This window comes from Neophocaena asiaeorientalis, unplaced genomic scaffold (genome assembly GCF_003031525.2).
Source record: "Neophocaena asiaeorientalis asiaeorientalis breed wild unplaced genomic scaffold, Neophocaena_asiaeorientalis_V1.1 scaffold299, whole genome shotgun sequence".
Lineage (NCBI taxonomy): Eukaryota > Metazoa > Chordata > Mammalia > Artiodactyla > Phocoenidae > Neophocaena > Neophocaena asiaeorientalis.
In genome coordinates, this window is record NW_020172626.1 from 2111914 (window position 1) to 2136719 (window position 24806).

At 40.9% G+C, this 24806-nt stretch overlaps 1 protein-coding gene across 3 annotated transcripts in view; it reads right to left on the reverse strand.

Annotated features, from left to right (window-relative positions):
• Positions 1–24806, reverse strand: part of NCOA2 (nuclear receptor coactivator 2) — a 169406-nt gene that overhangs the window by 121474 nt on the left and 23126 nt on the right. The window contains exon 1 of one of the 3 annotated variants that reach the window (XM_024739023.1): positions 5–23. The exons of the other annotated variants lie outside the window; for them this stretch is intronic. The gene's annotated coding sequence lies outside the window, so the exon portion shown is untranslated. Of the gene's footprint in view, positions 1–4; positions 24–24806 lie in introns of those variants that run through there. 3 annotated transcript variants of the gene reach the window in all.

Here is a 24806-nt window from a genome sequence, read left to right on the forward strand (position 1 = left end):
TTACCTCCTCTATCACTTGCTTCTAACGATAGCTGACAAACTAGCCTCACAAATCCTTTTTTAGCTGCTGATCAGACAGATCCCCCTTTGACAATCCAGCATGGTGGAACACTCGAAAATTCTTCCTGCTTCTATTCTATTGCTTGCTCTAAAAACCAGTTTCCTTTTCATTGAGATAATAGCCTTTTCTGCAGTCACATGACTCAGAAGCTACATTAGCAGAGCTTTATGATAATAGACTAAGCCTCTACCCCCTCCTGTTATTAAGGGGATGTCTTTCTCTTTCTCTTTCCCTTTCCCTCTCTCTCTCTCTCTCACACACACACACACATACACACACACACGTGCCCATCATGCACATGCACTCACATACAGGGGTCTAAAATTATTTATTCTTCTTGGAATTATCATAATAAAGAAGTATACTCTAACATGAAAACACTAAAAATTTCTAGATCTGCCTGCTAAAAATAACTGCTAAAAACAAACATTCTGATGCATGGTCTTCCTTTCAGCAGGATGCAGCACGCTGGCCATGAACACTCCCCAGTGAACAGTGTATGAAGTGGGACAGTCAGAGGGAAATGTGTATTCTCCTGTTCTCTAGAGCTTTGCCCCCAGAGATATAAAGCTGACAAATCTGGCATAACGAACACTGTGGAGACATGATAGCTACTCACACATTGGGAATTAATTAGTTTCACGTATTAGTAAAACACCATGTAAGCATACTTTTTTTAACACCAAAATGTATTCTTATTAGGAATACACCCTGTGTAATTTATAAGTTATTCCAAGAAGAAGAAATATTACCATGGCCAAAACAATCTTAAAATATAAAATTCAAAAGTTCTTTTGAGCCTGGCCAATTTGATTGATTTCTGATAAACCATCAACTTTCAAAACACGCATGTGGAAACACTAGGTCAGTGCCTGACACACAGCGGTTGCTCCATACTGTTTTTTTTTTAATGTCCTTGGTAACAGGTTGAAGTACTAGGCAAAGAGACAGCAGTGGATTACATTATCTTCTTACTTTGTTTTCATATCAAAGAATCTTTTAAATCTACCAGACAAGCAATTTGGGGAAGGAGTTTAAGTGTAAGAATGTGCTGAGAAGTGGAAAATGGAGAAAAAGATGGGCTAAGGCGTTGCCCCAGAAGCAAAATCACACTGAGGCATAACACACAACTGGGAGAGCGCTGCTACCAGCAGACTGAAAGCAAGACAGACTGTTCAACTAAGTCAACAGATGAAGCTACATTTTACATGTTTGGGTTTTATTTATTGCCTTGGTTTTCTCATCTCAAAAAGGGAAAACATACTAGATATTTTCATTTTTTAACTTTTCACTGTGCTAAAATACACATAACATTAAAAGTTACCACTTTAAGTGTACAGTTCGGTAGAGATAAGTCTATTCACACTGTTTTGCAACAGCTCTCCTGACCTTTTTCATCTTGCAAAACTGAAACTCTGCACCCATTAAACAACAACTCCCATTTCCCGTTCCCTCCAGGCCCTGGCAAGCACCATCTACTTTCTGTTTCTATGAATTTAACTACTTTAGATCCCTTGTATAAGTGGCATCGGAAAGTACTTGGTGTGTGTGTGTGTGTGTGTGTGTGTGTAGATATTTTAAAGAATAATTATTTCAATACCTGGAGATCAAGACGAAGAGTTTTCATCTCACAAAATCATTTTACACAAACTGCATTATTCCTAAGTAAACCAAGCCAAAATTATATTCTTTAATACAGAAAACCCAAGAATTGTTATAGATACAACTAGACAGAAGGGATTATTATCATATAAAAGTTTTCTACACAAAAACTCTAATTTCTCAGGATCCAAAAAATTTGATAATTCTAATTCTGAAACTCCTAGTTTACTCTAATTAACCACTCAACACATAAATAACTTGCGTAGGGTGGAGTGAGTGTTGAATAATTCTCTTCCAGTCACTGGAAGGGACTGTGGCCACTCTGCTGGAACATGGTACCAACACCTCACCAAGTCTCCAGTGACCACACAGGGGTCAATGAGCACAGCTTCCACGAGGACCTGAGCAGAGAAATTCAGATACCAAGAAAATACACTTAAAACATTTAAATGCTAGCACACGGTGATACCTCATCACAAAAAGCCAAAGCACAAAGAACCTTTAAAAGTTATAATGATCTTAACAGCCACCTAACTATTTTCATTACAGCGTACTTAAAATCTAAAGTCAATCATCAGCCAGGGCATTATAGGAAACCAATGTATCATAGGAAACCAATCTCATAGTAGATATGAAAAAACACTTTTTTAAAGAAATAGCATAAAAACTGTAGGGGGCAGTTTTGTGAAATCCATCCACCTAAGTTTGTCCTTTTTTTGCTCACAACATCATCCAACCATTTCTACAGTGGTAAGGGGAGGTCACAGACACTCTAAAATGACCACCATGTTGTCCTTTATTAACTTCAATGGAGTTTTTTGCTTTTTTTTTTTTTTTTGTGGTACGCGGGCCTCTCACCGCTGTGGTCTCTCCCGCCGCGGAGCACAGGCTCCGGACGCGCAGGCCCGGCCCAGTGGCCATGGCCCACGGGCGCAGCCGCTCCACGGCATGTGGGATCTTCCCGGACCGGGGCACGAACCCGTGTCCCCTGCATCAGCAGGCAGACTCTCAACCACTGCGCCACCAGGGAAGCCCTCAATGGAGTTTTTACAAATTATTTCCCAGCCAATCATGGGCAGCAGCAAAATTTGCTGTGAATTCGCTGATCAAATCCATCACAGTAAGAAAATGTCTCCTGCCAAACACTTCCAAGTAAAATGTCTTACTCCAGATTCTGTGCTTACACTTCAAGATGGATTGCTGTTAGCAAAGCTGCCCCTCTGTCATGTTTTCTGCTGGCAAGCACAAATAGGTGAAACTGTCTAACCCCATCCTGAGGGCAGACTGGTGGCTGCAGCAGACTCTATCATTATCAATTTTAACCCTTTTTCTTCACTAGGGCAGTAGTGTTTACAACGGAATTAGGTTAGATGATTTGTAAAGATGTTTCTACCTATAAGGTTTCCCAAGAGTGGTGCTTATATATATACAATTGTGATACATTTCTTAAACCAAAAGTCTGGTGAGAGGTGAAACAAGGATTCAATAGGGTGATGTTTCACTTTTTATAAATCAAGGTGAAATTTACATTCAGTGCAATAAACAGACCTTAAGAGTAAAGTTTAAGAGTTCTGACCAATGAAAGCACCTACGTAATCCACGCTCCTGTCATAGCCCAGCAGAGCTCTCCTGTGCCTACCCGCCCCCCACCAACCACAACTATTACTTTCTGGTATCACAGATTAGTTCTGCTTTTTCTAGAACTTCAAACAACGGGAATCATACAATAAGTATTCTTTATGCTTCTTTCAGCATAATGTTTTTGAGATTCATCTGTGTTATTGCATATATTAACAATTTGTCCCTTTTCAGTGCTAAGGGTAATTCCATTGTGTGAATATACTGCAGCTCATCTATTCTCCTTTGATGGGCATTTGGGTTTTTTCCAATGGGGGCTTGTGGTAAACAAAATTCTAAAATGGCTCTGCAAGATCTCCCCACCCCCACCCCCCCACCATGTACACATCCTTCATAATCCCCAGCACTGTAAATATGGTGGATTTTCACTCTAATGATTAGGTTATGTTACATGGCACTATTGACCTTAAGGTAGGGAGATTATGGAGGTGGGCCTGGCCTAATCATAACGGATTTTCTCCATCTGGCAGCAGCAGAAGTCTGAAGCCTGGGAAGGATTCTAGATGCCTTTGGTGATGTGAAGATGGGGGAAACCACACGTCAAGGAACGCAGGTGACCTCTAGGAGCTGAGAGTGGCACTCAGCTAACATCCAGCAAGGAGAGAGGATGTCAGTTCCACCGCTCCAAGATCCTGAATTCTGCTAACAACGAGAATGAGCTGAAAGTGGGCTTCCCCCCCGCAGAGCCTCCAGATGAGAACTCATTCTTGTTGACACCTGCATTTCAGCCTGGTGATGCCCTGAGCAGAGAATCACACCAACATCATGCTCAATATCTGATCTACAGGACGGTGGGCTAGTAATTGGGGGTTATTTGTGGTAATTTGTTACTCAGCAAAAGAAAACTAATGGGCGGGGGGTTACGATATACAAGTTGCTACCGATACACATGTACAGGTCTTTTCACAGACATGAATTTTCATTTCATGCAGTTAAATACCTAGGAGTGGAATTGGGGGCTCATGGATAAGTGTAAGAAACTGTCGCGGTGTTTTCCAAAGCAGCTTTACACTCCCACCAGCCATGCGTGAGAGCTCTGGGTGTCGCACAGTCTCACCAACGTTTGGCGTTGTCAGTCTTTTAACGTTTAGCTGAAATTCTACACGTGTTAGCAGCCTTCTGCACATATGGGGTGTGATCCTCGTCCACTTCCTTCTCCGTAGAGATTTTATAACATTTACAGATAACACCACATAAAGCCCTGTTCCGTATTCTTTGTCAGCGTCTCTTATCATTATCATTATTATTATGTTTTTGGGGGGGGGGTACGCGGGCCTCTCACTGTTGTGGCCTCTCCCGTTGCGGAGCACAGGCTCCGGACGTGCAGGCTCAGCGGCCATGGCTCACGGGCCCAGCCGCTCCGCGGCATGTGGGATCTTCCCGGACCGGGGCACACACCCGCGTCCCCCCCATCGGCGGGCGGACTCTCAACCACTGCGCCACCAGGGAAGCCCTGTCAGCGTCTCTTAGGAGTTAGGTTCCTCCACACTGGAGCATAAACACTGAAGGGCAGGGATCGTGCCTTTATTCCTCTAAATCCTTGCCATCACCTATCCTAGTGCTGCTTCTATAGATTATGTAGTCAAATTTATGTATTGACATTTCTTTTTCCTTAAAAAGGTAATTATGTAGCAACATGAAAAATTGCTAATGAAGAGGCCACTTTGTAGGGAGGAAAGAGTGTGACCTTGGAATTACAGTTTTAGTTTGAATCCACTGCTAGATATACAACCTTGAGCAAGTTACTTAACCTCTCTGAATCTTAGGTTCCTCATCTATAAGTGGGCGGGGGAAATGCCTACACTGCATTGTTCTTGTGAAGATTCTATGAATTCTATGGAAAGCAAGTAGCCCAGAGCCTGGCATAGGAGGACATCAACTGATGGCAGCTATTATTAGCTCTTAGTTTCTTATGATGTTCAGCAAAAAGAAGAGAAACAATATCTTTCTGTTACAACTCTACAGAAAGCACGGAAGAGAATACATAAAATGATATGAGTTGGAGAAGGTGGATGAGACCATAGTTGATTTTAATTCTAATTTTTAAACCTTTAGTAATGTTTCCATAATTTTAAAATATAGCAAACTGCTGATAACTTCTAAAACCGGGTGAAGGGTACATGGCAGGGGGGTTATAAACACTATTCTAAATTTCCATTATATACAAACCTCAAGAACTAGAGTTCACTGTACCAAAAAAAGGGCAAATATTTACTCTACAAAGATTTCTTGATACACTAAGACCATACAATTTATTAATTCAAATGATTAGAAATGAGATAAACTCTGAAGGTGCCACATTTAACAAGTTGCAGTGTGAACAAACTTTAGGTCATTTATGAAATTAATTTTGTTAACCCATTAGCATTGTAATTCTATATTAAACCAAAATACCAGGTTTTGAAAACCTGATAAAATATCATGGAATAGTTAATCTATCTGTTAAATACATTTTTAATGCAATAAGTTGCATAAATGGTAAGTTAATAAAGTGAAAAGTAATAATACCCACTGAAGTAGCTGTTTTCATTAAGCACCCGTGTCCACAGAATTATGTCACTTGGACCTCTGGCCTCCTTCCTCAAGAGGTGAGCCAGGGATAGAAAGAAGGCCTATCTGGGAATATCCTGCCTGTGGATGTCAGCATGCTAACATTAACTAAAGATTTCATTCTTCTGACATGTAGGAAAATGTGCCTTCGAGAAGGCCCAACTGTGCTAAGCTAGCAGTGAGTGCTATTTTGTTGGGTTATTTCCAATAAAAGGCTTATGCAAACAGCAGTGCATACGTGTCTATGATACGACTGCAGGAGATTATACCCACACAAAAGACAGCTGAGGAGAAGGACTAGAGAGCACAATCACTTCTAAACAGGATTTGGCCAAGCTGCCACTTCATGAAATGAAATAATATACAAACAGCTCACTACGTTTCCAACTCAGCATCTGTGCTTCATCCAAGGGCTTGAGAAGCATCACCTACCGAATGTGATTCTCCTCCCAATCAGTCCACATGTGAACTACTCCAAAGAGTCGCACTGATTCTTTGAAGTCACTGAGTACCCCTGGGTTACAACTAAAATTCCTAGGTGATCTGCTAACCAGAATGAATGAGCACCCTGGCGGTCTATCAGGGTTTATATCTTATATTCCTCAGGATTCTAAAAATGACGAAGGCTCAGGGAGCAGATTAAATACCACAGGAATTTGACTCATTGATTAATCCAGCCCTCTGAAACTGGCATTATTCCCTAAAAGGCTCTGACAGGATCAACGACCATTTCGAATTATAAAATCACGAGGCTAAAAAGAACGTGAGAGCCATCTCACGCTGGGACTCCAGAAGTCTTCCATCTCAAATTCCCAACGTTGGATAACTCCACAGTCTCCAGTTAGACTTTTTCAATTCGTAACTTTAGTCATTTACATATTAATTAAGTACAAATCTTCCCCAACTGTTCTTAAGAGTTCAAAAAGTAACCAAAGGCTGAGACTAGACCATACTGCTTCTTTCTGTGAAGTAAATTTATTTATTTTTGGCTGCATTGGGTCTTCGTTGCTGCGCACAGGCTTTCTCTAGTTGTGGCGAGCAGAAGCTCCTCTTCGTTGTGGTGCACCGGCTTCTTCTCATTGCAGTGGCTTCTCCTGTTGCGGAGCACGGGCTCTAGGCGCATGGGCTTCAGTAGTTGTGGCACACGGGCTCAGCAGTTGTGGCTCGCAGGCTTAGTTGCTCTGTGGCATGTGGGATCTTCCCAGACCAGGGCTCGAACCCATGTCCCCTGCATTGGCAGGCGGATTCTTAACCACTGCGCCACCAGGGAAGCCCTGCTTCTTTAAAATGCTGGGAAGGACTGAGTTTCTAGGGACAAAACAGAAGAGCTATACCCTTTGGCCATGATGGCTAATGGCCTCAAACACACCTTCTTGTCCTCCTTAAACTCTGGTGGAGTAACCAGATTTGCTCTTCTGACTCTGCTATTCTGTGGACCCTCTGTGTATTAAGTGCTCCCAACTAAAGCCAAAAGAGAGTGACAGTCACACACACCAAGGACTGGAAGAGCCTGGCTCGCTGTGCTCACTGGATCGTAAAGGAACGCTGGGCAGGTACTGATATGATAGTAAGACTTCTTGTTTTTTCTTTTAAAGATTTGTTTATTCTTTATTTATTTATTTTACTTATTTTTGGCTGTGTCAGGTCTTGGTTTAGCGGCACGCGGGATCTTCGTTGAGACATGCGGGATCTTTCGTTGTGGTGCGTGGGCTTCTCTCTAGTTGTGGCGTGCAGGTTTTCTCTTCTCTAGCTGTGGCATGCAGCTCCAGGGCGCGTGGTCTCTGTAGTTATGGTGCCTGGGTTTCAGAGCACATGGGCTCTGTAGTTAGCGGCCCACAGGCTCTACTTGAGGCCAGAGAGCTCAGTAGTTGTGGCACACCGGCTTAGTTGCCCTGACCAGGGATTGAACCTGCGTCCCTTTCATCGTAAGGTGGATTCCTTACCACTGGACCACCAGGGAAGTCCCACTTCTTGTTTTTTTCTTGACAACCTTTTTAAACTAAGATCTGACTGAAAGTCTTCATTTATTCACAAATCTGGCCATATAAACAGAAGAGACAAAAAAAGCTTCTCTTTGTGAAGATGCTATATTCTGAGGCAAATAGTTAATTATTCATCTATTCTAAATTTCCAAAGGCATAAGAGGCACTTGTGACACAAGGTGCTGAGGAACGTGCATTTTGTGTTTGTCTAGAGGACTGCATCTCGCACAGCACAGCACAGCACTGTATCTTAGCACCAGAGCCGATTCTGGCTCAGCTTCAAGGGTCACTTGTTAAATGCTTCTGAATGAGGTGGATGATTTCTTCCTCCTTCCCCTCACCCCTGCTCTTTCTTTTTCTGCTTTCCCCTTAGTCGTTCCTTCCTTTCATAATATTAAGTTTACTTACCCTTGCTTGGAAGAGAGTATATCATAGTATTGATAGCAAGTACAAGAAAAGAGTGGAAATATCATTAGAGGCAAAAAAGTAATCTTTCCTTAAAGCCCCACAGGCCACAGCAATAGTTTATAACAAAGGAAAAACACGTGTGATTCCTGACCTGATGTCTTTCACTTCTTTCTCGCTCTTGTTTCTTTTGTAGCTTCAGATTTATTTGTTTCATTCAACAAATACTTATTCAGTACCAATGTCATGTAAGGCACTAAGTCAGGCACTGGGAATACAAAAATGGACAGGACAAAAAAAGCTGTGCCCTCTAGAGACCCATCATCAAGGAAGGCAAACAGAGAAGTAGGCAAAACTTATATGATCAGAAATGCCATCTCAAGACGGGTTGTTACAAGACGAAGAGAGACAATGCTTAACTTTGAAAGGGAAGGGCCAGGAAAGACTTCAGAGAACAGTAGGACAAGCAGGACTCTATCAAGTGTGTGAGGAAGGGGAGAAAGAGGTGCAAAAGCAGGGGAGCATGAGAGCACATTTCTCACTTGGGCTCCAGTGACATTCCCAGGATCACAGCCAAAAGGTACCTAAAAGAAGGTGGTGGGAGAAGAGGCTGCAGAGGTGGGCGTTGGCCAGGCTAGGATGAGCTTTGTCTGCAGAGCTAAGGAGGATGAAATTCATCTTGTAGGAAGTCGGAGCCCATAAAAGGTTCTAAGCAGATGAATAACTAACTGTTTTTCTAAAAGAGAAAGATTTCCATAGGTAGGAAGTTTATGAAATGATTACCACTTGGGGAGATGCATTAGCAAGTTGTAACAATAAACCTGTGAGAAATGATGAGACTGTATGTAAAACAAGATACCTACCCTTAAGTCTAGTACAGCCCACAAATAAACCCTCACATATATGGTCAAATGATCTTTGACACAGGTGCCAAGATCATTCAATGGGGCGTTTTATACTTGTCATTTAAACAAATGGTTCTGTGAAAACTGGATAACCACATGCAAAAATAATGATGTTGGATTCTTACCTTACACATATAAAAACTAACTCAAAGTAGATCAAAGACCTAAACATAACGGCTAAAACTATAAAATTCTTACAAGAAAACATAGGGGGAAAGTTTCATGACACTGGCTTTGGTAATGATTTCTTGGATATGACACCAAAAGCACACATAACAAAAGAAAAAATAGATAAGTTGGCCTTCATCAAAATTAAAAACTTTTGTGCATCAAAGGATACCATCAACAGAATGAAAAGGCAACCTATGGATTGGGAGAAAGCATTTGCAAATCATATTTAGTTGATAAGGGGTTGATACCCACTGTAAATAAAGAACTCCTACAACAACCGAAACCCCCAAAAATTTGATATTAAAAATGGGCAAAGACCTTAAAAGGACACTTTCCCAAAGATATACAAATGGCCAAAAAGCACATGAAAAGATGCTCCAACATCACTAGCCATTATGGAGATGCAAATCAAAACTACAATAAGATACCACTTCACACCCACTAGGATGGTTATTATCAAAAAACTAGAAAGTAAATATTGGCAAGGAGAAATACTGGAGAAAATGGAACCCTTGTACATTGCTGGTGGCATGTAAAATGGCACAGCTACTGTGGAAAACTGTGTGATGATTCCTCAAAAAAAATAAACATAGAATTACCATGTAATTCAGCAATTCCACTTCTGGGTAAGTACCCAAAAGAACTGAAAGCAGAGACTTGAACAAATGTTTGTACATCTATGTTTATAGCAACATTATTCACTTGGTAGAAGCAACCCAAGTGTCCATTGACAGATGAATGGATAAATAAAATATGGTACACACACACACACAGATACACACACAATGGAGTATTATTCAGTTATAAAAAGGATGGAAAATTTGACCTATGCTACAAGATGGATGGATGGTGAAGACATGTTAAGTGTATGTAATAAGCAAGGCTCAAAAAGATTAGAACCTCTTATATGAGCTTCCCAGAGCAGTCCAATTCATAGAGGCAGAAAGTACAATGGTGGCTGCCAGGGAATGGCAGGAGGAGGAATGTGGAGTTAGTGTTTAGTAGGTACAGACTTTCAACTGTGGAAGATAAAAAAGTTCTGGAGATGGATACTGGTGATGGTTGTACAGCAGTGTGAATGTACTTAATGTCACAGACCTGGACACTTAAACATGGTTAAAATGATAATTTTATTATGGACATTTTACCACAGTTTTCTTAAAACTCGATACAGTCATACTTTAGTTAGGCTATGTCAAAAATGTCCTCATATTCAGAGCTTTGCTTATGTTTTCTACACTGTCATTACTGCCTCAATGAAAGAGTGTTCTTTGTCAGCTGCCAGGATAGTTAAAATTTACTTCAATTCATATGAAGTAATACATTTAGAACTCAGTGGTTAGACTGAAAATTATCTCTAGCCTCTAAGAAGGGAAGCCAAAGCACAACAAACACATGACCATTCCTCTGGGAAGGAGACATCTGGTCTCTTCTATACTGATCATAACCTCCATGCTAATGGAGCCACCTGCTGTGTGCCCACGGTTTCGAGAGATTCGTGTTAGTTTATTAGTAGTCCATTAAGTAAAATTACCCCCAAATTTAGGAGTATTTTCTGCCAAACTTACAAAACAGAAGATAAAACCACGTGTCAACTAAGCAAGAGAAGCTCAACAAAAAGGTTAGAGAACAATTTACTTATTAGCTCAGAAGTGAGAGAAGTAAGAATAGCTTAGATATCTAAAATCTTCCTTAAGCAAGCCATGAAAAGCACACATAGGTAACTCTATATAATCCAAGCTAACAGATGATTTCTAATTTATTTCTATTTTACTGTGGAACAGAGTAACTGATGTACACTAATTCAAAGGCAAAAATACTGAGACACGAAACGAGACTGAGTCTCTCAAGGCTGGACCCTGTCATGGAATCCGTGAGGCCTGGCAAACGCACAACACACGTGCTGTGGTTGCCCCTTCTCTCCCGGCACAGCAGACACTGCTCATGAATCGCTTGTGAGCCTGAATGTGGCCTCTCCCTTCTTCCAACCCAGCACCCCGGGCAGTCGCTATAATCAACGGGATCGGCACCAGAGGTGAAGGCTTGCTTGCCTCCCCAGCACCGGGGCGAGAGCGGAAGAGAGAATTGGGGTGGCCGTGAATCACACACAGAGATGATCCAGAAGAACCTCTGCTAATGCACGGAGGATGCCACCACCACAGGACAGATTTTGCAACACCAGTTGCTATGTGAGTGGAAACTGAATCTGTTGCTTTGAAGTAGCCACCTCTCCTTCCGGACGCTTGTTTTAGACATGAATAAAGATCCAGGCAAGCCCTCGGTGATATCCTAAACGGTAGTTCTTTGAAGACAGAGCTTTTATCCTTGATAGGATTGAAGAATCAAGGGGCACGACTAGGGATATGCTCTTGGAGTTTTGTTAGAAAAGTGATTTGCTGGTAAAGAAAACCTTACCCCCAGCAGAGGAAGGTTTCTGGATGGCCAGCTACTCACCCCGTCTGTCTGATCCTGCTGCTCCCTCCTGGGTTTTACTCAGACCACATCCCCGCCCGTTCCTAGAAAGCAGCTGGCAGAAGGCAGAGTGCAGAGAAATGGAGGCAAACTGACAAAAAAGGTTTTCAGAGATAGACCTAAACCAGCCTGTCATGGCTACTGAGTGGATCTGGACAAGCAATGGGAACCGAAGTGCAGGTGTTTCATGGTTGTACACGGAGGTGTCAAGACCACGGCTACGTTACCCAGTCAGACCATTCCATGAGAGGGTAGTTTTATTATTTTTGATGTTTTATTATACTTCCCCCTTAAACATGGCCAATTTCATAAAGAAGCCCCATTCTTTATAAGCAAGGCATCTTACTCAAATTACATCAGGTCAAAACTATTTAACAGACTAAAGGGGGAAGAAAAGCAATAAAGACACATTAAAAAAAAAGAATCAAACATGTTTAGCACTTACCATGTGTCAGATATTGGTAAAGCTGTTTATTGATATTCTTATCTCTTTTCCTCCCAGCAATATTATCCGGCTAGTACTATCATGTCTCCCAGTTTACTAAGGCACAGAGAGGTCAACTAAAGCTGGTAAGTAAAAGGAGCAGGGTTTGAATTCATGCAGTCCGGTTCTAGAGTCTGTGCCTGTACCCATTACACTCTACACAAAAAGAATAGAGGGTACTTATGCTTAATGATCCCCAAGTGTGCAGGCATTATGCCAGCTAGGTGTTCTGCACGTAGTGTCCCACTGGTTCCTCCAAATACCATATGACACTGGCTTAATCTTCCCCTTTTAGAGAAAAAACTGAGGCTCAGTGAAGTTAAATAACTTATTCAAGGTTACACAATAGAAAAATTGTACACACCAGTTATTTATTAGGTACAAACTACATGCCAGCCAATCTACCATGTATTCTCTATTTAATCCTCTCTACAGCCCTGTAACGTAGGTATTAATTCATCCCTATTTTACAGCTAAGGAAAATGAGGCTTAGAGAGAGGTTCGGTAACCTCATCAGAGTCAGATCAGTAAGAACAAAATTTTAACCTCGGACCAGTCGAGTCTCACATCCCCAGTTTTTCCCCTCTGATGCTGCTGTAAATAAAACTTTATGCATAAGCTATGAGATGCAAGGCATTATGAGGGGTACAAAGATGATTCAGCTCCGTTCAATAAGTTTGCAGTATAAAAAAGGAGAAAGGGCTGCTATGCAAATCACTATAACTTCCATTCATCTATTCCTCAACTATTCATCGAGGTCCTTACTATCTGTAGGCACTGTGGATATAGCAACCAACCAGATAAACATCTTTGCCCTCCTGGCCTTAACAATCTAGAGAGGGACAATAAACAGATAAATGAGTAAAAGATACAAGCTAGTGTATAGCTTGTATACAAGCTATGCAAGCTAGTGGTAAGTGCTAAGGAGTAAAAAAAGAAATGGAAGGGGGTGAGCAAAGAAGGGAAACTGGGGACATTTCAGCTAGGGCAGCCGGGGACTCTGCTGCTCTCTGCTAGACCTTTACACAAGTAGCCGGCCTCCATCACTGGGACAGCCAACACTGGCCTCCTCACCTTCCCAAACAGGCCACAGGGTCCCTGGCCCTCCTGAGAGCCACGGATAAATCTATTTTCTCACCATTTCCTTCAAGGCTGGTACAATTCGGCTTCTGTCAGAACACCTTTATCAATACTTGGCGTCAATGACACTGCACGATCATGCTTCTCTTCCTACCTCACCTCCCTGACCTGTGTTGAGTCTACTTCTCCCTGCCACCAAGCTAAACAAACAAACACACCCCAAAACCCTATGGCTATCACTTGAACAACACCCTTGGTTTTGCTTCTGACTATAAAGCCACTCCTTGCAGATCGCATCTGCTGATGCAGGTCCTGTGATCACATCTGTAAAACGGGGACATGATGCACACTTCAGCCTCACGACATCACCTCAGCGCCAGTGCCCAACTTCCAGCCCCTTACGGACCTCTTTCCTGGATGTGTCCGAAACTGAACCCCTCACCTCTCTGAGGACACGCCTCCTCCTCTATCTGCTGCTTCTCATTTTCTGTCACCCAGTGAGTTTTCTGTAACTCCTCCCTCTCTATCTTCAAACCCAATCAATTTCCAAGATCTTTAGATAATACCTTTACAGTTTCTCTTGATCACATCTCCTTCTTTCTATGCCTCTGCAATGGCCAGAATTTCCTCATCTCTAAAGTAGGCTTCCCCAGGAACGTCTCCAACGTGTCAAGGCTCCCCCTTTCCCTACTTATCCTAGGATCAGTATCAAATTTCAGTGCCATGGTCCCTTCACGTTGAACTTGGGCATAGAAATCACCATACAGTAAAATCCTCAAATCACTGAGGATTAAGCGTGATGAGTATTAACAACCACCTATCACAGTTCTTAACATGCAGTAGGGACTTAAAAAATGTCAGTTCTCGGGCTTCCCTGGTGGCGCAGTGGTTGAGAGTCCGCCTGCCGATGCAGGGGACGCGGGTTCGTGCCCCGGTCCGGGAGGGTCCCGTGTGCCGCGAAGCGGCTGGGCCCGTGAGCCATGGCCGCTGAGCCTGCGCGTCCGGAGCCTGTGCTCTGCAACGGGAGAGGCCACAGCAGTGAGAGGCCCGCGTACCGCAAAAAAAAAAAAAAAAAAAAAAAAAAAATGTCAGTTCTCTTATTCTTATTCCCTGTGAAATCAAATAGGGATCTGGCATTCAGAGGCCTGTGCAATCTACCTAGTTTTCTAGGTTTTCCAAGCAAATATTCCTCTAGCTCTGTGGTCTCAGTTCTGGCCAAACCAGAGTGCCCAGTGTTCTTAGACTTGACACATCACTTGTGTAGTCTGTCCCTTTCTGTTGAGAGTGAGGTGTCCCCCTGCCATTCTCTGCCTCTCTAAACCTTACTATCCTCCAAGGTTCATCACCTCAATAGCCACGTCCTTCTGAAGTTTCCCGTCAGCCATTCATACAAGACACCTTTCCCTATCTCAATCCCCCAAAACCACCAACTGAACTCTAATAGCACCTTACAGTCAATTTATAAATACGTATCGATCATTTGATATGTGCCGGGCAATGTATCAGAAACTGGGGACACAAATGTAAAGAACTACTATATTCTTTGTATATCATGGTTATTATTAGCTATGTACTTATTTTACCCTAAGTATACCCTAAGAAAGTGGCCCAGCAGTATGATTTTAAGCTCTTTGATGTCAGAGTCTGTGTATTACTCATCTTTGTATTCTCTATAGCAGCTATTATGATACCTTGGTAAATAATATAAGATTAAATTGTTAAATTTGATGGCACCGATAACAATTCTGCAGTATTTCAAAAACATTTTACTCCAGAGACAATTAAGGGGTTTAGAGCAAAAAATTAACTATTACTAAAACACATATGAGAAAAATTACTATTATTTGTAAAATTTTAGACAAAGAATTAAGTATTACATAGTAATTGGGTGCATAACAGTTTACTGTGATTTAAATACAAAGCCAGGGGTTTCCCTGGTGGCGCAGTGGTTTAAAGTCTGCCTGCATATGCAGGGGACACGGGTTCTAGCCCTGGTCTGGGAAGATCCCACATGCCACGGAGCAACTAGGCCCGTGAGCCACAACTACTGAGCTGAGCCTGCACGTCTGGAGCTTGTGCTCCACAACGAGAGAGGCCGCGACAGTGAGAGGCCTGCGCACCGCGATGAAGAGTGGCCCCCGCTTGCCACAACTAGAGAAAGCCCACGCACAGAAACGACGACCCAACAAGCCAAAAATAAATAAATAAATAAATAAATAAATAAATAAAAAATACAAAGCTAGGATTAGAATGAAGAGTCTCAGACTATGCCCAATCTTCAAAGTCTAAAGCATATGTCAAAGCAACGAATAAATAACAATAAGGGCTTCCCTGGTGGTGCAGTGGTTGAGAATCTGCCTGCCAATGCAGGGGACACGGGTTTGAGCCCTGGTCTGGGAAGATCCCACATGCCACGGAGCAACTAGACCCGTGAGCCACAACTACTAAGCCTGCGTGTCTGGAGCCTGTGCTCCGCAACAAGAAAGGCCGTGACAGTGAGAGGCCCGTGCACAGCGATGAAGAGCCGCCCCCGCTTGCCACAACTAGAGAAAGCCCTCACACAGAAATGAAGACCCAACACACCAAAAATAAATAAATTAATTAATAAACTCCTACCCCCAACATCTTCATTAAAAAAACAAACAAACAAAAAACTTAAAAAAAAGTAAGAATAAGACAAACTCAGTAAAACCCTCAATCCTTGTACTAACTTTTATTACATACTTCGGTATTTTGTTATTGAGTGGAGATCCGCCATGTAAAAGTCTATGACTGGTACCAACTATGCCATATGTAAATGAGAAATTAAAACGCCTGAATAAAGGACAAATTCACTGCACTGGGTCCCTGATTCGGGAGTTAAACACAAGACTTATTAGTCAGAGGGATAAGCCAAATATAAAGTGTGAAGAAAATCTGACAGACGACATCTACTCTAAGTCATTCCTTTGTATTCAACACCTCTACTGAGAAACAGAGTTAGAACCATAGCCCTCCTTTAAAAAGCTATCTAAAACAAAAGCAAATAAAGTCAATTCTCCAGTAGCTTAGATATTATAAACGTGTGAATACATGCTCAGAGAGTGGAAATAAATCTTAATATTTCAAAAATATTTCTTGACCCTAATACCTCCAAAGGGGTAAGAGTTTAATGAGGATTAAGGGCCTATCTATCCTTGGTGCTGAGCTAGGCACCATACCTAATCATTTTCCTTAAACAAAATAATGAAGAAAAAAATCAATAGCTTAAATTTCAACTTCTAGTGTTAAGTATCCCAAGCACTATTATACAGTCAACCAAGAAAATGAATGAAAAGTCCACTAACATGCACCTCCCACTTTTAAGATACTAAAGGCTGTCAATTTGTTTTCCATAAAAACATAGCCAATATCACTTATTTTGATAGAAAAAACTATTCCTTAGAAGTTCCTGGCTAAAAAATGATTAACAACTAAAAATATTTACAAAGAGCTTAACAAAAATGAAAAGAATCACTGTTACTATTGAAACATGAACTAGTGAATGGACATTTGTCTGGGAAAAGCCACATTACCTGGGTTCACATGATAGGTCATCATAAAGATAAAACAGCATATTACATTTTGCTAACATGACAATATGCTTTAACAGAAAAGATGAAGGAATGACAAAATCATGTGAAATGCTCTCATTTGGAGGAAAAGGCTTAGGATATGGCAAATAGTGAATATGATGGCAAAACACTGCAGTGAAATGTGAGTCTTAGTTTAGTAAAACATGTAAAGTTCAATTAAGAAATACTTCAGTACATACAGCAGGTATTATGAAATAATTACAGCAAAAGAAATTAGCAAGCGCCTAAATATCAAAGCTTCAAATTAAAGTGATTTTAAGCACAGTTAATGTTTACTGAGTGCTTAGTAAGCGCTAAGCCCTTTACACCCATTATCTCATTTAATAACAACCCTAAGAAGCAGACATTTATCTTATCCCCATTTTACATTAAGTGTCAAAGCTTGGATTCACACCCAGAATCTGACTTGGTTCTTTACCTACTACAGTAATATACACTGTATTAACATATGGCTCTTTAACCGTATAGTAATGGACACTGTATTAACGTTCATGTAAATTTAATGATCAATCACATACACAGGATAATTAACACGCCCAATCCTCTTGTAATATGGGAGTACTCCTATGAATTGCTCAAGTCTATACATATTTAAGTACTTCTACATAAAGAAGAGGAGAGAGGCAAAGTAGTGACGCTTGGTTCCTGACGTGGAACAAAGAAACCAGGGTCACTCTTTTTGCAGCTCCTTGAATCACAGCCCAGACAGGGGCATGGCTGGGATGCTGTGGGAGGGATACATCCTGCCGAATAAACCATGGTCTCTCAACGCACTGAATACGCAACTTTAAAAGGCTTATACCAGCTTGGGGAGAGAAGGAGGACGAGAAGCCAGTGGGTAAAAGCACAATCTAGCTAAGGCAGCTGGCAGCCAATGTGGGAAGAGAACGCCTAAGAAGGCTGCCTTAATTTCTGCTTTGATCCAAAAGAGACAGTATTTCTTTTTTATCTTTAAGGAAGTGGAGTAGTGAGCAAGGAGGGCATGCATTCTGCGGTACCATCATTTTTAGAACCATCGTTTTTATATATACAGTACCATCATTTTTAGAAAAAAGAAAAAGCCATATTTATGCCTCTTATTTTTTAAATCACTAGTTAAGGTAAGCCTATAGCTTCTACCACTAATTTTAGCATTTTCCTTTTGTTCTAAAAATCAAGGGTCAGTCAAATTCTTATTTCTAAATTAGGGCAGTCGACCACACAGGAGTCTACCAAGGATTAGCTAAAGGTCTGAAAAATTTTAATAGTTTATTAAAAATAATACAAATATACATACACGTATCTACCCAGAAGTCAAACTGAACAACTCTACCAACTGAACCAAAATATATTTGTTTACATTTTTAAATGGAATAAGGCAAAGTATACATCCCTCTGGCTCAAGATAAATATGTTCCTAAAATGTATATAAAATGTTTCTCACCTACCAAATAGTATTTTCCTATTAAATCACATGACTTAATACGTTTTCTTCAAAAAGAAAAACCACACTGATGGGCTGAGCTAAAAATCTGGAGAGGGCTTCCCTGGTGGCACAGTGGTTGAGAGTCCACCTGCCGACGCAGGGTACCCGGGTTCGTGCCCCGGTTCAGGAAGATCCCACATGCTGCGGAGCGGCTGGGCCCGTGAGCCATGGCCGCTGAGCCTGTGCGTCCGGAGCCTGTGCTCCGCAACGGGAGAGGCCACGGCAGTGAGAGGCCCACGTACCACAAAAAACAAAACAAAAAACAAACAAACAAACAAAATAAAAATCTGGAGAAATCTAAGCACCTGCCTAAGAAGTATGTATTCCAACAGGGGCCTGCAAGCCATCAGCTGAGTCCCAACAGTTTAGGTCGATTACTAGTGAAAATCAAATGAAAATGATCAGAACCTGACAGGAAAACGACTGATGCTGACCCCTCTCCATTTTGACCAACTTAAACTCACGCAGCAGAACCACACAGACACAAATGATGATACCTCTCTCTTCCCTTAACAGAGCCCATTACTTAGGGTCAGGATTGCATGATCAAGGCGCACAAATTATATTTTAAAATTCATTATGAGAAAATTAAAAATATTTCGTGGAGGTATCATATTTATCAGAAGCTAATTCCTTAACTTTCTTTCAGATAATTTTAAGTGCCAATATAGCTGCGACACTCACTGAAGGGTCTTCTTAGGTTCAACTAAATATTCACACTCAAAACGACCATAGGCAACACCTGGCATCAGTCTCCTGCGAAGGATACAGGCCAGAACAGGGCTTGCCAGCCAGGGAGCATTAGGCTCTACTCCGCCATGGAAGTACTTCCACCAGACCACGGATCAGTTCCACCCTGGATGGGTGCAGGAGCTGCCCCTTTAGATGTTTCCTGCTCCAGAGAAGCCAGTATCTCTTTTAACAAGTTCATAGGCAAAGCTTCCAAAGTCCCTGTGGGGGAAATGCTTGTTTATAAGACTCACTGCACCCAGGGAATCTCAAAGCTAGACCTGCCACATCAGGTATTTGTATTTCATTTATCCTCCTATTCAAGATGCAGTTAACCAATCAGGGGTCATTTTTACTGAATATAATGTTGCCTAGAATCATAGTTGATATACAGTCTTATCAGACTACCAAAGGAACAGAGTTAACCAAAAGTTAAAAATGCCAACCTGAAGTATCTTGATTATATCAATAACTCTAAATCAATATAAAAGGGAATTCCCTGGTGGTCCAGTGGTTAAGACTGCACTTCCACTGTAGGGGTCCCAAATGTATTAACAGGCAGTTCAGAAGAACCAAAATGGCCAATGTGTAGTCTCAATGGTAATCAGAGAATGTCTTTTAAAAGTAAAATGAAATACCATTCCACACCCTTAACACTGTCAAAAATTAAATCTTAAATCGCATATTTTACAACCCAGCAATTACCCTCCTAGGTAATACCCCAGAGACATTCTCACATGTACACAAGTTGGCATTCACAAAAACGTTTGCTGCTGGAATGCTTACAAGTGCAAAAAATTGGAAACAACCTAACTGTTCATCAAGAGGAAAATGGACAAATTGTGACATGTTCATATAATGGAATGCTGTACACTGGACTGACTTGCAAATACATGGACATTATCTCAAAACAAAGTTACAGGAAGAAAGAAAGTTGCAAAACAAAATGGGCAGTGTGAGATATGTAATCAACTTTTACAACATACAAAATGATACCAAATATTATAAACAATTAAAAACAAAGAGTAACAGTAAAAAGCAAAAATAAAAAGCATGGGTACAATAAACAACAAACTGTAGAAAGCAGTTATCTTTGAGAAAAGAAAGAGAATGCTATAAATAATAATCCAAAGAAAAGGGGTCAAAAAAGTGTTTTTTTAATTGGTAAAGAAGAATAAGCATTTAAAATCCAAATAAGATTTTATCTTGATAGTTCTCGATCAGGAAACACTACAAGACACTGGTTCTCTTTAACTTTAAGACGATCATTCTATTTGTAACTCTATTTTTTTCGCATTGAACTTCTCTCTTTCAATCTACTGACTGCCTTTTTGATGCCAGGACCCTCGGTCCAGTTGGGACGCAGCGCCCACTGCTCTAGACCAAGCCTTCGCCTCCCACTCTTCTCCTGGCCTCTGGCCTCCTCCTCTCCATTTCACCCCCAAACTCACCCTGTGCACCAAGAGCAAATCAATCAACATAAAATGTCACTTTGGGGGCTTCCCTGGTGGCACAGTGGTTGGGAATCCGCCTGCCAATGCAGGGGACACGGGTTCAGGCCCTGGTCCGGGAAGATCCCACATGCCGCAGAGTGGCTGGGCCCGTGAGCCAAATCTCACTCATCATATCCTGAGATGTAAATCTCTGATGGCAGCCACTGCCTGGAGAATGAAAGGAAAAGGCTTTTAACCCAGCGTTTAAAGGCCTCAGAGTTGCCTCAACGTGTGTCCTCTATTCCTCCTCTACACAAAGGGTTCTCTGGCTTTGCTCATTCCCCTCTCCTGCTCTTTGTTCAAGCTGTATCTCTTGCCGAGAATGCTACACCTTCACCACCTCTCTTCAGGTATCCAAATCTTAGTTGCCTTTCAAGGCTTTGCAGCGTGCTATATCTCCCCCATAAAACCCTCCCTAACCAACGTGCCCTAATTTGGACTCATTTGTTCATTCAAATACTTATTGGATGTAGGCATGTGGCAGGAGACTTAGCTCTGGGGGCACTCGTGGAATGCCTATGTATACTACACATGAATTAAAAACTGGTGGTCCAAGGGCTAACACTCCGCACTCCCAATGCCAGGGGCCGGGGTTTGATCCCTGGTCAGGGAACTAGTTCCCACATGCCACAACCAGGGGTTCGCATGCTGCAACTAAAAGATCCTGCATACTGCAACGAAGACTCAGCATAGCTAGCTAAATAAATAAGTATTAAAAAAAAAATCTTGGTCTTTTTGTTAATGTTTATATGTCAACCTCAACTATGCTACAAGCTTCTTAAAGGTAAGGGATTCATTTTTTTCCCACTGAGCTACTAACTTTGTAGTGGTCAGAGTTCAATAAATTATCTCTGGTTAAATGAATTTTGAAATGATAAGGTTAGATCACTTAATTTTTTGACCCAAAATAATTAACACTTATCCTTGGAGCTTTGAATAATGGCAACATTTTCTTGTGAAGTACATATCTAGACAACAAGAACAATGGACTTGGAGTCAGAAGGTCTTGTTTGAACTTAGGCTCCACTACTTACTACCTCTGGCCATAATACTCTCTCTCTCATTAATCGCCATAAAATGAAAGTATTCACACCTATCTGAGAAGACTTTCACAACTGTTATGAGGAATAAGTAAATTAGGAAAAGACCTGTGTTGTTTATTATGTAAGAAGAGAGTCTACCTGGTTCCTCAGAAGAATTATTAACCTCTGTTACAAATCCTTGCTCTCCTGCTTGGTAGAGTTGCCCATATGAGAAGCAGCTGGTCTTGAAATCAATTTCTACAATTTGGAGTCTGCCCTTGTGATCTTCATTTGGAGCCCATTCTTGGAACCACCATTTGCCCTCTGTCCTGTCTTAATATTTAAGGCCCATCTTCCCCTTTGGCAGTGCCACAGACCCACTGCCCCACTATTTCAGTTACCGGTCTCAGCTCAATGAGACCCACACCTGCAAGCTAATTTCCAGTAGACCATCTAGTCTATAATATATCCTCTAAATTTACTGACACTCAATGTAGCAATTTTTATATGATATGGCAGCCAACAGAAATCTGTGCATTCAGTCTGTAGGCAAAAATCTTACATTAGGCATAGTTTGACTACTTCTTTCTAAATCTTTTCTTCCTGGGTCACGTTTCTATACCACAATGCAACACCTAAGTAACCACCACATAATATCTAAGATTATGGGCTCCAGTGCCAGACTGGTTTAAACACTGGCTGCGCTAGACGTGTTGCTTCAGAAAAATTATTTCACACCTCCGTGCCTCAGGTTCCTCTCCCGTGGAAGAGTACCACCAGCACCAACGCCACCAGCACCACTACGTACCTCCTAAGGGCTGTAGTGTGAAATGAGTCAGCACAAGTACAGAACAGCACCTGATACGAATGCTGTACAAGTTCTGTACTTTTCAATAGGTGGTAACACCAGTTACTGGAGGAATAAGTATCGTTTTAATGCTTTAACAGTAAGGTTGAGCAAGTATCTTTCTGGCGAGGAGGTCCTTTTAAACTTAAAAAATTATAGGTATGATATCAGCTATCTACTCAGTTTATCTATAAGGATACATTTATAAATAAATTTATTTATAATTTCATTCCCAACAGGTTCATTGTTTTTATAAGAAAAAATGTTCCCTAGGGAAAAAATGTGAAAAGGAGGGAAAAGTAAAGACAGAAGGGAAACACTCATATTTCTACTATCTGAAGATACTATTTAACAAAGATTAACAATTTTTAACAAAACATAGTTTTAAAGAAGTTGTATAAAAATGAATCCTACCATTGTCACCTAACAGCATCACAAAAGTATTTTTCTTTATTATTTCAGCCTTTGAAAATATTATTTTTAATAGTACCATAATATTCCAAGTTGAGTTCATATATTTCAAAGCACACATAGGCAGGCTTTTCTTGTAATAACTGCAACCAATATACAAAATACATGTATTTACATTCTGTCAACCTAAATTCATCCTCGATAAAAAAAAATTCATAGATATGCCTAGGCTGAAACTTAAATTTTCAATCAAACAGCTTAGGGTGCCTCAGGTTATACATAAGGCACGTGTTACATATAACGCATATTCACTGAAACCCCAATTACTAATTCTACCACATTCAACATATACCACCTCTGATTGACTAACAGCAGCCAGTGAAAATGTTTCATTTACAGAAACAATCAGGGAAGCATCATGGTTTGATAACATGAGCCACTGAGCTGTGAAGGTGAGAACCGGGATTCAGGTCCCAGCACAGCCCATAAGTAACCATGCAACAGCCAGAAAATTGTTTACTAACTACAGGCCTTAACTTTGAAGGAATTACATGATTCCTAGGGCCTCTTCCAGCTCTAAAACAAAGATGCTCAGAAATAAAGATGATCACAGTTCCATCACCTACATGCAAATCATCTGTCCTAGTTGACAGATGATTCTTACTGATGGAAATCATATCCTAATACCTGGAATTATGTTCAGTGCTGCCCCAGACAGCCTGCGCTTCCTTGCTATGTAAATTTTCTTTAAAACTAAAAAATTACAATAAAAATTCTACTTTAGTCTTTCCTGCCAGCTTGGCACCCCTACCTCTTTTTACAACAACAACTAAAAATAAAAATTAAATATTTGTAGTTGCTCTCGCTGAAGAAACTTTCGCTTCTGTGGTGCACAAGAAAACTTACTTTGAAATCTGCCTAACCAACAGACGACAATACTGTCAGTTCAAATAAATATGCCTGCGTGGTTAACAAAAAAGAACGCTGTACGAAATCATGCTTGAATTCATTTATTTTGAACACATACCTAAGAGCAATTAGTTTAAAGATAAAGACAACAATGATGGATTACCTACCCCATATTTATTTAAAATAGAGTATCTGCTTTGCAGGAGTTTTCAAAGCAGATTAAATTAGCAACTAAAAATCTATGAAGGCACTCCAGAATGCTAATTTTGTTAATATTCTGTTTATTTGTAATATGCAGCAAAAGGGAAGAAATATGTTGAAAAATATATCCTGGCCCATTAAAAAAAGCAACACAGGCATATGCTTTTTTAATTTTTTAGACATTTCCTTAAAGCAAGGAGGAACCCTCTCTTTGCCAGCTTTCAAATAAACATTCACTCCTGGTCTTAATTATAAACAAGATGCAGTACAGTAAATGACAGGTGTGCGGTGTCTTTCTCTTTAGTTAATAGAAAATAATACACTCAAAGAAATGGGGCAAAGTAAGCACCAGAGTACTGCCAAGGAGACTAAGCTTATTAACACTAATTTTTTACGTTTCAACTGACTAAACATACCTGTAATTGGTACCCTGGTTGTAAATTTAAACTGTTATGCTTATGCAATAAGCAGTCATTATGCGCTTTCTTTTGTGTTCTCTAATGGGAAAACTGGGAAGGTCTTTCCCGTTTTTAAATTAAATGCTTTAATAAAGTAAGATTTTTAGGAGAACAAATATTCAACTTCTTACGTTGTAAATTAGTAAAAGCTGCTCTCACTGGACTTGTCTGTGTAGAAACTACAGTGATTAAATGCTTTCCAGAGCTCACATGCTAGTGCTTTCAACATCAAGAACTAAAACCAGGATCATGTCAGCGCTCTGTTCTGCTAAGCTTTAGACAAAGGGTGAGCCACGGCGCAGTGGGC